Source organism: Lactuca serriola, chromosome 6 (assembly GCF_051521515.1).
Source record: "Lactuca serriola cultivar US96UC23 chromosome 6, Lser_US96UC23_V15, whole genome shotgun sequence".
In the NCBI taxonomy this organism is placed as follows: domain Eukaryota; kingdom Viridiplantae; phylum Streptophyta; class Magnoliopsida; order Asterales; family Asteraceae; genus Lactuca; species Lactuca serriola.
In genome coordinates, this window is record NC_136413.1 from 68,538,616 (window position 1) to 68,550,458 (window position 11,843).

An 11,843-nucleotide genomic window follows, 5' to 3' on the forward strand; every position below is an offset into this window, starting at 1 on the left:
CCCAACTTGATAATCCATGGAGCATTAGCCCACTATACAAGTATGTATGATTTACACAATCAACCCATATATTTAATTAGTCTAGTTTTGATCACTTAATTAATTCTAGATCAATACTAACAAAATAATCTTATTAATATATTAGAACTTATAATATATTACCAAACCTTAAGTGTTATTTCTCTCATTTTAGTCTATCCAAATGCATGATGCCATGCAACCCAAATGGACCATGCTGAGTCGGGTCAAGTACATACCAAATATAGTTATGGACTTAGACACTAATCTAATAGTCTCCCATTTGGATAAGTCTAAAACTATTATTGAGTATGACTTCAAAACCTAACTGGCAATCTTAGCTCTTAAAAGTCGTTGTCGAACTCTGACCTTGTCGATAAACTCTGACCTTTGTCAATGACTTGTCCATTAGATAACGGAACATATATTCCTCCATTCTAGATATCATATGGACTGAGACATGAATTAAAATCATTCTTTCTGTCCATTTGTTGTTTCCCGATTTCCGATTCATGATGACTGACTGATTGAACATATCAAATCAGTCCTGGCTTGGCCAAGCACTCACATGTATCATCATTAAAAAAGGATTGGATGATCATTCTCTGGTTCTTCTCCAAACCATCCAGCAATGACTTCGTTCGGAAGGTACGGGTTGCCGTGGGGATGGAGTCCAGCGATGTTATCTACGCGATAATTGGGGTAAGGAAATAATTATTAGACGAACTATCTAGATAATTATTAGAAAATCTTCATTAGTTACATCGCTATTTGTAAAGTGCATACCAGTCATATGTAATTACAACAGGATAGGCCTTCGAATAAGTGACCTTAACTCCAAATTCACAAAGAATAGGGGTAAAGCAAAATCTTCATAGATTCTAAGTCTATAACCTCCTAGTTACATATAGCCTCAGTGTATCCACTTAGCAACTATCAACTTAGTAATGAAGATTATTTTTAGTTCTCAAGTATAAAGTACTTATAGTAACACCAAATACCCCTATAGTATTTTAGGTTTATGTTCTATTGTTCTCATTGTGGTATTGTTGGTAAGATTTTAGACTTGTTGCAACCACACAACTATACTTAGGCACATGCTAGTCAACCCTCGGATAATATAGTTGATCAGGCTATATCTTCCTAGTTTTGACTATATGTCTCTAAGTCCACTTGTGTTGCCCAACAATCGTAATTCTTTTGTACTGTCCTAGTGACACTGATTTTAGTATGAATGTAGGCACGTATACTTAATCAAATATTGTAATATTTTAAAGTATAAACTTTTGGTCAGAGTATTTTTAATCCCTATGTATTTATAGTTAGTATATCTTCTATGGGTTGATATACTCCATTCACTATAAACAATGCTCTGATACCAATCTGTCACACCCCAAAACCAAGAACGGCGGAAACGTTCTGGGGCGGAGGACTTCATGTAATGTATCACAACAATGTAAAGTAGTAAACAAGCAACAACATCATCCATTGCATTAATAGTATAATTTTAATTAAAAGTGTGTTCTTTCACAATATACAATAATAAAATGAATAATCAGAATAAGACGCGTCTGGACTGCTCCGTCTTCACAAACTGGTCGTCGTACCTGTCTATTTGTGACCTGAGAATACAAGTTATTTTGAAAGCGAGTATCAGCCAAAAAGATGGTGAATTCATAAGTATTAAGGTGTCTTTGATTTGTAAAACTGTAAAGCAACGACTTGTAAACCTTTGGAAAAAGATTATATAAGTATGAACTGTTTGAAACCAGTTGAAAGCGTTTGAATACCCTAGCAAATCCCTATGATTTCTATTAGTATAAAGAGTAGCCTTCTACCAAGACACGAATGCTTTGAAAGTAGTCTTCTACCAAGACTTGTGTGTTTTGAAAGTAGTCTTCTACCAAGACTCAAATGTATGGAAAGTAGTCTTCTACCAAGACTTGTATGTTTTCAAAGTAGTCTTCTACCAAGACTTGTGTGTTTTGAAAGTAGTCTTCTACCAAGACTCAAATGTATGGAAAGCAGTCTTCTACCAAGACTTGTATGTTTTGAAAGTAGTCTTCTACCAAGACTCAAATGTATTGCTATAATAAAGATGGTTTTCTCCTCTATAACTACTATTAACAATATAAAGTCTACCTGGTCGTTTATGTGAATGGTTAACAAAATAAAAGTAATAGGAAAAATATAGCCATGTAAGTTGTATCCTTTTGTATTAGGATCAACTCGACGTCACGACTGCCAAAATGTATAACCTTGAACATCCGTAGATTGTTCATTTTCCTCTGTAGCTGGCAGCAGGTTTAAGGAATGGTTAGTCCCGTAAAGGTACTCCTAATATAAGTATTAACCGTAGGCATCCGTAGATGTTCATTTACCTCTGTAGCGAACAGCAGGTTAAAGGAATGGTTAGTCCCGTAAAGGTACCCCTAATATAAGTAGTAACCGTAGGCATCCGTAGATGTTCATTACCGCTGTTGCTAATAGGTGGGTTCCGGAATGGTTAGTCCCGTCTAGTTATCCTATTGAACTAGGATAGGCAGAACTAATTTACACGTATAATATGTACTAGTAACTCATCATATAGAATCTAGGTACAAGTATCGATGTAAGAGTATATGAACGTATACCTTTGCTACCCAAAGGTACTGAACTGACTGATTAGAACTATTATGTCTATATATGTACACATAATATATAACTGATATTTAAACGGCCTACGGATGGATACCCGATACCCTACCAGACCACATCCCAACGGGGAAAAGGAAATAAAGCGGGTTAGTCTTCCTAAGTCCTTTAAACATTATTTATATAACTATACATATACAGGCATGCTTTTAACAAGGTATCTAAGTAAAAGTATCATATAAGTGTATCCAAGTAAGTGTATTTCTACAAGCGACATGTATTTGTATGGACTCATGAATGAACTGACTCTGGTGAAATTCCTTGTAATAGGAATAGCAAGTAGTATCTCCTAACTATGCCTATAATAGTTACTAGAAATGTACAAGTATCAACGAAGGTATACCTATACATATACAGGCATGCATTTGATAATATAAAAGCATGGAAGAAGTTTTGTAAAAACCTTTGAAAGTATTTTGATAAGACAGTTTAAGTGTAAAGGAGCCTTTGTTTGAAAACACATTTGTAACTGAGTTTAAAATGAAACTTACAGAATGTAAGACAGTTTGATAAAGAGTTTTAAACATGTAAAAATGTTTAAGAAAGTCATTTGAAGAAATCTGTTTAGTAAAACAGCTAGCATATAGTAAATCCATTTGCATGTTAGTTATTAATCACATGTGATTGATATAATAACTAGCATGTTTCAACTTGTATTCCCCCCCCCCCATAAAGCATTTAAAAACGTTTAGAAACATTTAAAAGGTTAATTCAAGGGGTATGAACTCACCTGAAGATGGTGTTTTGGATGAACTGAACGATATAGGATTGCTAAGTGTCAAGTGAAAACTTGTACACACCCAAGGATCCTAGTTAACATATAATCACACATATATGTACCCAATTAGTCTTAAACTACTAACTGAAAATGTTAAGACATCCTAGAACATGCTAAACACCTTATATTAGGTTTATAAGCCCTAAGGATTGCATCTAAGTTGTTTTAGGACAAGGCTAGTGGGTTTAGAGTTCCAAAGGACCCCATTCTTGAGTTTACTCTCCAAGACCATAACAACAATGAGTTTACAGTCGTAAATGTCACACCCCGGCCGTTGGCGGAAACACCGGGCAGTGTAACGTCATTTATCGTATCATAGTTATCAACTTCCTGAAAACACATGCAATTTAAAATATGTCAACATAAAGTTGGTGAGTTCACAGGTTTTGACTCCATATAAAAATAATACATTTTCCAAGTTCAAAAGTATAGCTTTGAAAGTATTATTTTGAGTTTCCAACGTTTAGTATATATATTTTAGGTATAATGGTTTACTTACCAAATAAGTATATACCTATAAGTCTCATATATCATAAATATAAGTGTTTGTAATTCCATACAAACAAAAGTTGCTACGTATAAATCTTATTTCAATTCTATACGAGAAAAACCACTACGTATAAATCTATTTCAATTCTATACGAGTATGTGTTCTAGGTATAATTATCTACTTAATATAAGTAGTACCTAGGGTATAAGTAGGGGGAAACTTATACTTAACATTAATACTTGTATAATGACAAAGTATAATGTTTCTAACAATTTGCTACCATGAGTTCGTAACCGCGGCTATATGACTAGTTTCAAACCTCTGCTTGATGCTACAAGTTTCGCATCCTGAGATAGGTTCCACACGCTTCATCAACGTCGGAACAATAAACAAACAAAAGGATAGTTCGTCACTCGTACACGGTTTTGTTGTAGCTAGCAACCACGAGTGGGGTTGTCAACCCGTATCTTATTCATACACGACATCCTCGCTCACACGGGATTAACGGTTACAGGTCAGAGGATTTTCCCTAAGATTTCCAATCTTAGTTGATGAATACAATAGCTCATGTAGACTTGTCAAGTTCCGTTAGTTCTAGTAGTAAAATCGTATTCGTGTCTAAAACCCTAAGTTATTAGAGTATGCTTTTAACATTACTCCTAATATTTATAATACTTAGGTAGTACAACAACTATAATTAGAATTAAAACCAGGTTTTATCTTGACATAAAACTAATAATAACAACATATAACGTTTATAGTTTTATCTTGACATAAAACTAACAATAACAACATATCCAGTTTTATCTTGATATAAAACTAATAATAACAACCTATAACATATCTAGTTTTATCTTGACATAAAACTAATAATAACAACATATAACATATCTAGTTTTATCTTGACATAAAACTATTAATTGCAACATACTATATAACTTAACATATAAAACTTCCGAATATAACTTCGGAACTATATCGCACACAAAATATATATAGAATCTTAAGTATAACTCAAGATCTACATTAATATATCAACATACCGATAAGTTGATAATAGTTGTATATATTCAAAATATTATATTTAGAACAACTATATCCCGGATATTATAACTATATATTATCATATAGACATAATAATAACATATATACAATGACTAGCATGCGTTTTCCCCCGAAATATTAGAAAGTGGGGCCGTGAAACTCACCTTAGTAGCGTGATTTTTATGATATCTAAGCGAAACAGTCAGCGTGCGAGTTCGTCGGGGCTTGGGATGCAAGAGAGCTTCAGCAAGTGAGACAGGAGAAAGGAAATGGTGTAAGGAAGTGAATGGGTCGAAGCCTCTATTTACAGTAAGATTTTATGACACTCACGTCGTGAGTGTCATAAAACTCACGTCGTGAGTCTCATGATTCACTCCGTAGACATGAAATGTGGCCATGTGACACCTCATAAAACTCACGTCGTGAGCGTCATAAAACTCACGTCGTGAATTAGCTAGTTTAGGGTTTTTAAAAGCTAAATCTTCGGAATGTCATAACTTTTGCATACGAATTCCGTTTTGGACGTTCTTTATATGCACGCGTAGGTATTTACGAGCACTACAACTCTCTTTTAGAATTAAATAGATAATTCTAAGTCTATTTTAAATTCCTCTTATTATAGAGATTTGTAGTGTTCGGTTTATCATAACTTCTTCATGCGAAGTCAGATTCAGACGTTCTCTATATTTTTGGAATCGTGTGGATCTATACTTTGGTTTGTATCATAAATTATGTATGAAAGTTCATACTTTATAATGAATTATATAGAAAGTTTGTCACTTTACTAGTTTAACAAAATCACATTACATGATTGGCATGATCACATGTGATTGTTTTTGACCTATTTTGCATGGTGTTACAGTAAACTCTTGATTTTACGGCCGTAAGATCCTAAGACTTAGTTCATTTGATGTTTTGAAGCCTTACATGTCCCTTAGAAGCATTTCTACTTGATGGTTTACTCCTTGGAAGAGGTTAGGGCACCTTTCAACTCCTTTGAGGAGTTCACGGCCCTAGAACCAAATCCCTTAGAGATTACGGTCGTAATCTCTCATGGGTATGGTGTTTTTGGTGTTTTCAAGTCCCTAACTTAACTAGGAATCAATCTAGGCTAGTGTCCAAGGCTTATGAAGAGTTAAAGCACACTTTGGCACTCTTGATTGGGGTTCACGATCCAAGAACTTCATGGGCCATGAACACCTTACTCTTGGTGTTCTTGGGGTGTTTTCTAGTCCTACATACATTAGGGTACGAGTCTAGGCTAGTTTCATTGCAAAAGGAAGGGACTAGGGCACTCATTTGTCCCTTAAAGGAGGGTTTACGGTCTAAGATGTTCTTGGGCCGTAAACTCTTTGATCTTGTTGTTTTGATACGATTTCTAGGTTATTAGACACATATCAAGCCCTATAATACACTTAGATAGAAGTACTCATGATTTGGGACGAAAGGCCGAAGATCCGTGAGAGAGAATTTGGCTTTTCTCTAATGAATAAATATAGCTAAGGACCATATATATACCCCTAGGGTTTTGGACCGCAAACTCTATGTTTGGGTCATAAAATTTCAATTTCTTGGAGTATGAAATGTCATTGTTGCACAATAACCCTAATAGCATCCCCTCTCATGGCATCTCCTAAAGTGTAAATCATAAAATGTTCAAACTTATCCCAAATCATCTGAAAGTTAACAGTAACTGTTCTGAATTCTATTGACTTGATATGTTGTACATAATAGAAATTTCGGGTTGTCACATCATCCCCCCGTTAGAGGGAATTTCGTCCCTAAATTAGAATTTAGGTAAAGGAGTAGGCATGAATAATCGAGCAAGGAGATGGGGAAACTTCCTAATCAATTGCTTCTCGCGCTCATAAGTGAATTCGAGTCCTCGGTTGGTATCCCAACGAACCTTCACTAATGGGTGACGGCGATTGCCTCGTCCGTTTGACCACTCGGTCGAGGGTCACTACGGTTCTTCCACGAAGTCGAGGATCTCGTTGATCTCGATCTCGTCGAGTGGACTTACGAGAGTCCTAACGGAAAGGTACGGTTTCAAGTTTGAGACGTGAAGGGTAAAATGTACGTCACTGAGTTCATGGTGTAGGTTGGGTTTGTGATTTACAGAACCGATTCCGGCAAGTATCTCGAAGGTCCTAACTATTCTGGATTTGGCTTACCACGCTTTCCGAAGCGTATCAAGCCTTCCCAGAGTGAGATTTCCAAAAGGATTTGGCCTCTCACTTGGAATTCCAAGGTTTTCTTCCTCTTGCTTGTCTTCCCAGTCAAGGGCCACTCCCTTCTGAGTCAAAGTCATAAGAGGTTTCGTAATCCGCGAGGAGTTACGAATGAACTCTCGATAGTAGGTCAGCGAGACCTAGAATTTGGCGAATTCCTGTCGGCATCCTCGTTGTTGACAAATTCTCAACGGTTTTGATTTTTAGCAGGGTCCTCAAGAATTCCCACATCACTTGTAACGTGCCTTAGGAATTCGACTCTTCAAATCTAAAAACTCGCATTTTAGAGAACTTCACATAAATCTTCTCTGATTGTCATGTTTCTATGGTTTGTTGTAGATGCTCTTTATGATTTCCTTCTTACTACGAGAGTAGATAAGTAAGTCATTTCAAAAAGACAATGACGAACTGATCCAAGTAAGAATGGTGTACCCTATTCATTAAGTTCGTGAATACTACGGGTGTATTGGTCCTATCCGAGAGAGGTATCACTACGGACTTGTAGTGTCCGCATCGAGTTTGGAAGATTGTCCTCGGGACACCCTTCACTAACACTCGTAACTGGTGATATTCAGATCTTAGGTTCATTTCCGAAAGGTACGTCGTTCATTGTGGTGGGTCAACCAATTCATATATGTGTGGCATAAGGTAATGATTTCTAATGGAAGTCATGTCGAGGTATGCACCACGAGGACTTCCCAGGTTATCACCCCTCTTAGTATTACCCTCGCCCAAGCACGCTTAACTGTGGAGTTCTAATGGGATCTGGTGCATTAGTGTTGGTATGATCGCACACGCTGAAGTCTACCTTATTGAAGAATAAGACTGGAGTTCTCAAAGGTAAGGAGCTTGGTCTTATCATTCTATTGTTGAGTAGTCGTTAAGCTATTCGAAAAGTTCTTGTATCTCCGTTGGTGTGAGACCGTAGGGCGATCGGTTTACAGGAGTCGTATTGGGTCCTAAGGTTGTTCGCATGACGATGCGTTCACTCGTAGTCTTGGGCAGTTCTTTGTCTGTATGAGTGGTACTTCGGTAAGGTGTGCTGAGATTTCCTTCGAAAAGGATTAGAAACATGAGGTACTCCATGAATGAGTACTTCGGTGTTCTGGACTGACAGCTTCACGAGAAAGACTATTTCGGAGAAAGATATGTGCGCATGAGACTGATATTGCGAGGATCGAATTGACTCGAGTCGTATGATAAAGTCGGAATCATACGGAAACTAAAGACATTAGATTTAAACATAAGGCGTTACAGACAAAACACAATAGTGCAACCTTTAACAGAGTTACTGTACTTTAGATTTACTACAAGACTATTGTTGCGAACAAGGTATACTACAAAAGACAAGTATACGCAGCACGAGGATCCCTTAACTGACGGAATCTCACAAAAGATAAGACTCTAGTTGCACTAGTTTTAAATAGTTTATAAGTTTGTTACAACGAAACGCCTTAATTACTTTAACGTGGGTCCAGAGTAGTCTCTCCTGCGGCGGTGGTCGGTAGCATACTTCCGTTTGTGCCAGCATTTGCTGCCTCTGGGCAGTTCCTTTTGTAGTGACCCACCTGGCCACAACCGTAGCAAGCCTGGTTCACACCGGTTTTGGGCACTTGGTTGTTCGGCCTTGCTAGGCTCTTGCAGTAAAGTATGGTGTGTCCCTTTCTGTTGCAGTTTGAGCACTGCATCTCCCGACAAGGTCCGCGTTGGTGATAGTTGCATTTGCTGCACTTTGGGAGATTTCCAGCATATTGTCTGGTTGGGTTAGGGACAATTGGGATACCCGAAGGGATAGTAGTAGGAGGTACCGATTTTGTGGCTGTGAAGGTCGTTACCGGTGGTTGTTTCTTGTTCGCCCTTCGAAGCGATTTGTCCTTAGATTTAGCCCACTACTTCCGTTTGTTATTCTTGGTCTTGGGGCTCGGGGTGTCGTGGTAGTTTATTGCTCGTTGAGGTACTTGATTGCTACCTGGATTGGAATTGTTGTTAACAATCCCGCTAACATTCGCGTTGTTAGCGTTAAGGTGGGTCAGAATAGCTGACACGGCAGCCGAGACTGTAGCTTGAAAGGTAGCTGCATCAATCTGAAGAGTTGGTGTTTGGTTGATGGGCTGATCGTTTTTCTTTGGCGACATGATTCTGTTTCATGGAAAGAAAATGAATTTGTGAGCGAGTAGGGTTTAACCTATACGTAGTTCGATCGCTCAAGTAAAGAATAGGAGTATGTTCTCTAAGGTTTGACCTACATCCCTATGATGCAGTCCTAGTACGGAATGGAAGTATGTTCACGAAGGTTTGACCTACATCCCTATGATGAAGTCCTAGCAAAGAGTGGAAGTAAGCTCGTACAATGGTCTCAAGATGTTTGTCGTTCACGCCGAGGTACTATAGGTTGGTGGATAATATGATCCAACCACTGAAAGAGACTTGGAAATGTCTCCGGAGTTAAATTACTATAGTCCAATGACTTGACTAAAGCATGATTCAGATAGACTCCAATGAAAGTATGATGAGAGTATTTGAACAAAAACGTGACACGGAAGTTAGCCGACTGTCAACATCATCGATGTTTAAGATGTAATAAGTCCAGGGAAAATTTGACCTTGAAGTAGGTCTTACATCATATCAGGAGTAGCAAAAGTTTTGGCTGCATAAAGCCTAACTAAAAGTACTTACAGTACAAGGCAGTTTCATAGAAAATGCCACATAGGACATAGACAGGAACACGGTTCTTTAAAACAAGAAGGGAAGTAAAGTATCTCCTACTGGTGACGATCATCCCTCTGGTGAACTCTTAGCTCAGCCAGTTGACGTTCCACATCAAGTAGGTGCCTTTCGTACCCCTCTGGCGTACTCAGAGTTATATGACTTCGGCTCGGGTTTCAACTAGTGTTTGCAGCAGGATTTCGTGGTCTCTCTCAGATCTATCACGAGCATAATCAAGGTGGTTGGTGCGAAGGATATGCATTCCTCCATTGGTGTCAACTTCTGTGATACGATGTAGAGCGGTCCTGCCCTGAATTTCGTTTCAGGCAATTCTACGGATCAGGATTGGTAGAACTCTGTCTGCGGTGCTCCCTTCACTTACATTGTAGAAGCTTCGGTCTCTATTTAAACGGCACAGGTTGATCTTGATCTTCGCTCCATGCTTCCAAACATTCGACCCAAGGGGGCGTCAGGCCATGAAAAGCCGGACGAGGGTTAGGATTTCGAATGGGAGCTACCAGGGGTAGATTCTCAACTTCGAGTTCAGAGTTAGCACCATCCGAAAGGTCTTCATCATGGTGATCATTCAAAAGGATTGGATGAACATTCTCTGGTTCTTCTCCAAACCATCCAGCAATGACTTCGTTCGGAAGGTACGGGTTGCCGTGGGGATGGAGTCCAACCATGTTATCTACACGATAATTGGGGTAAGGAAATAATTATTAGACGAACTATCTAGATAATTATTAGAAAATCTTCATTAGTTACATCGCTATTTGTAAAGTGCATACCAGTCATATGTAATTACAACAGGATAGGCCTTTGAATAAGTAACCTTAACTCCAAATTCACAAAGAATAGGGGTAAAGCAAAATCTTCACAGATTCTAAGTCTATAACCTCCTAGTCACATATAGCCTCAGTGTATCCACTTAGCAACTATCAACTTAGTAATGAAGATTATTTTTAGTTCTCAAGTATAAAGTACTTATAGTAACACCAAATACCCCTATAGTATTTTAGGTTTATGTTCTATTGTTCTCATTATGGTATTGTTGGTAAGATTTTAGACTTGTTGCAGCCACACAACTATACTTAGGCACATGCTAGTCAACCCTCGGATAATATAGTTGATCAGGCTATATCTTCCTAGTTTTGACTATATGTCTCTAAGTCCACTTGTGTTGCCCAACAATCGTAATTCTTTTGTACTGTCCTAGTGACACTGATTTTAGTATGAATGTAGGCACGTATACTTAATCAAATATTGTAATATTTTAAAGTATAAACTTTTGGTCAGAGTATTTTTAATCCCTATGTATTTATAGTTAGTATATCTTCTATGGGTTGATATACTCCATTCACTATAAACAATGCTCTGATACCAATCTGTCACACCCCAAAACCAAGAACAGCGGAAACGTTCTGGGGCGGAGGACTTCATGTAATGTATCACAACAATGTAAAGTAGTAAACAAGCAACAACATCATCCATTGCATTAATAGTATAATTTTAATTACAAGTGTGTTCTTTCACAATATACAACAATAAAATGAATAATCAGAATAAGACGCGTCTGGACTGCTCCGTCTTCACAAACTGGTCGTCGTACCTGTCTATTTGTGACCTGAGAATACAAGTTATTTTGAAAGCGAGTATCAGCCAAAAAGATGGTGAATTCATAAGTATTAAGGTGTCTTTGATTTGTAAAACTGTAAAGCAACGACTTGTAAACCTTTGGAAAAAGATTATATAAGTATGAACTGTTTGAAACCAGTTGAAAGCGTTTGAATACCCTAGCAAATCCCTATGATTTCTATTAGTATAAAGAGTAGCCTTCTACCAAGACACGAATGCTTTGAAAGTAGTCTTCTACCAAGAC

General features: G+C 37.7%; 1 pseudogene; it reads right to left on the bottom strand.

Annotated features, from left to right (window-relative positions):
- Nucleotides 1-7,932: 7,932 nt before the first annotated feature.
- LOC145060690 (5S ribosomal RNA) lies at nucleotides 7,933-8,051 on the bottom strand (annotated as a pseudogene).
- Nucleotides 8,052-11,843: the final 3,792 nt, after the last annotated feature.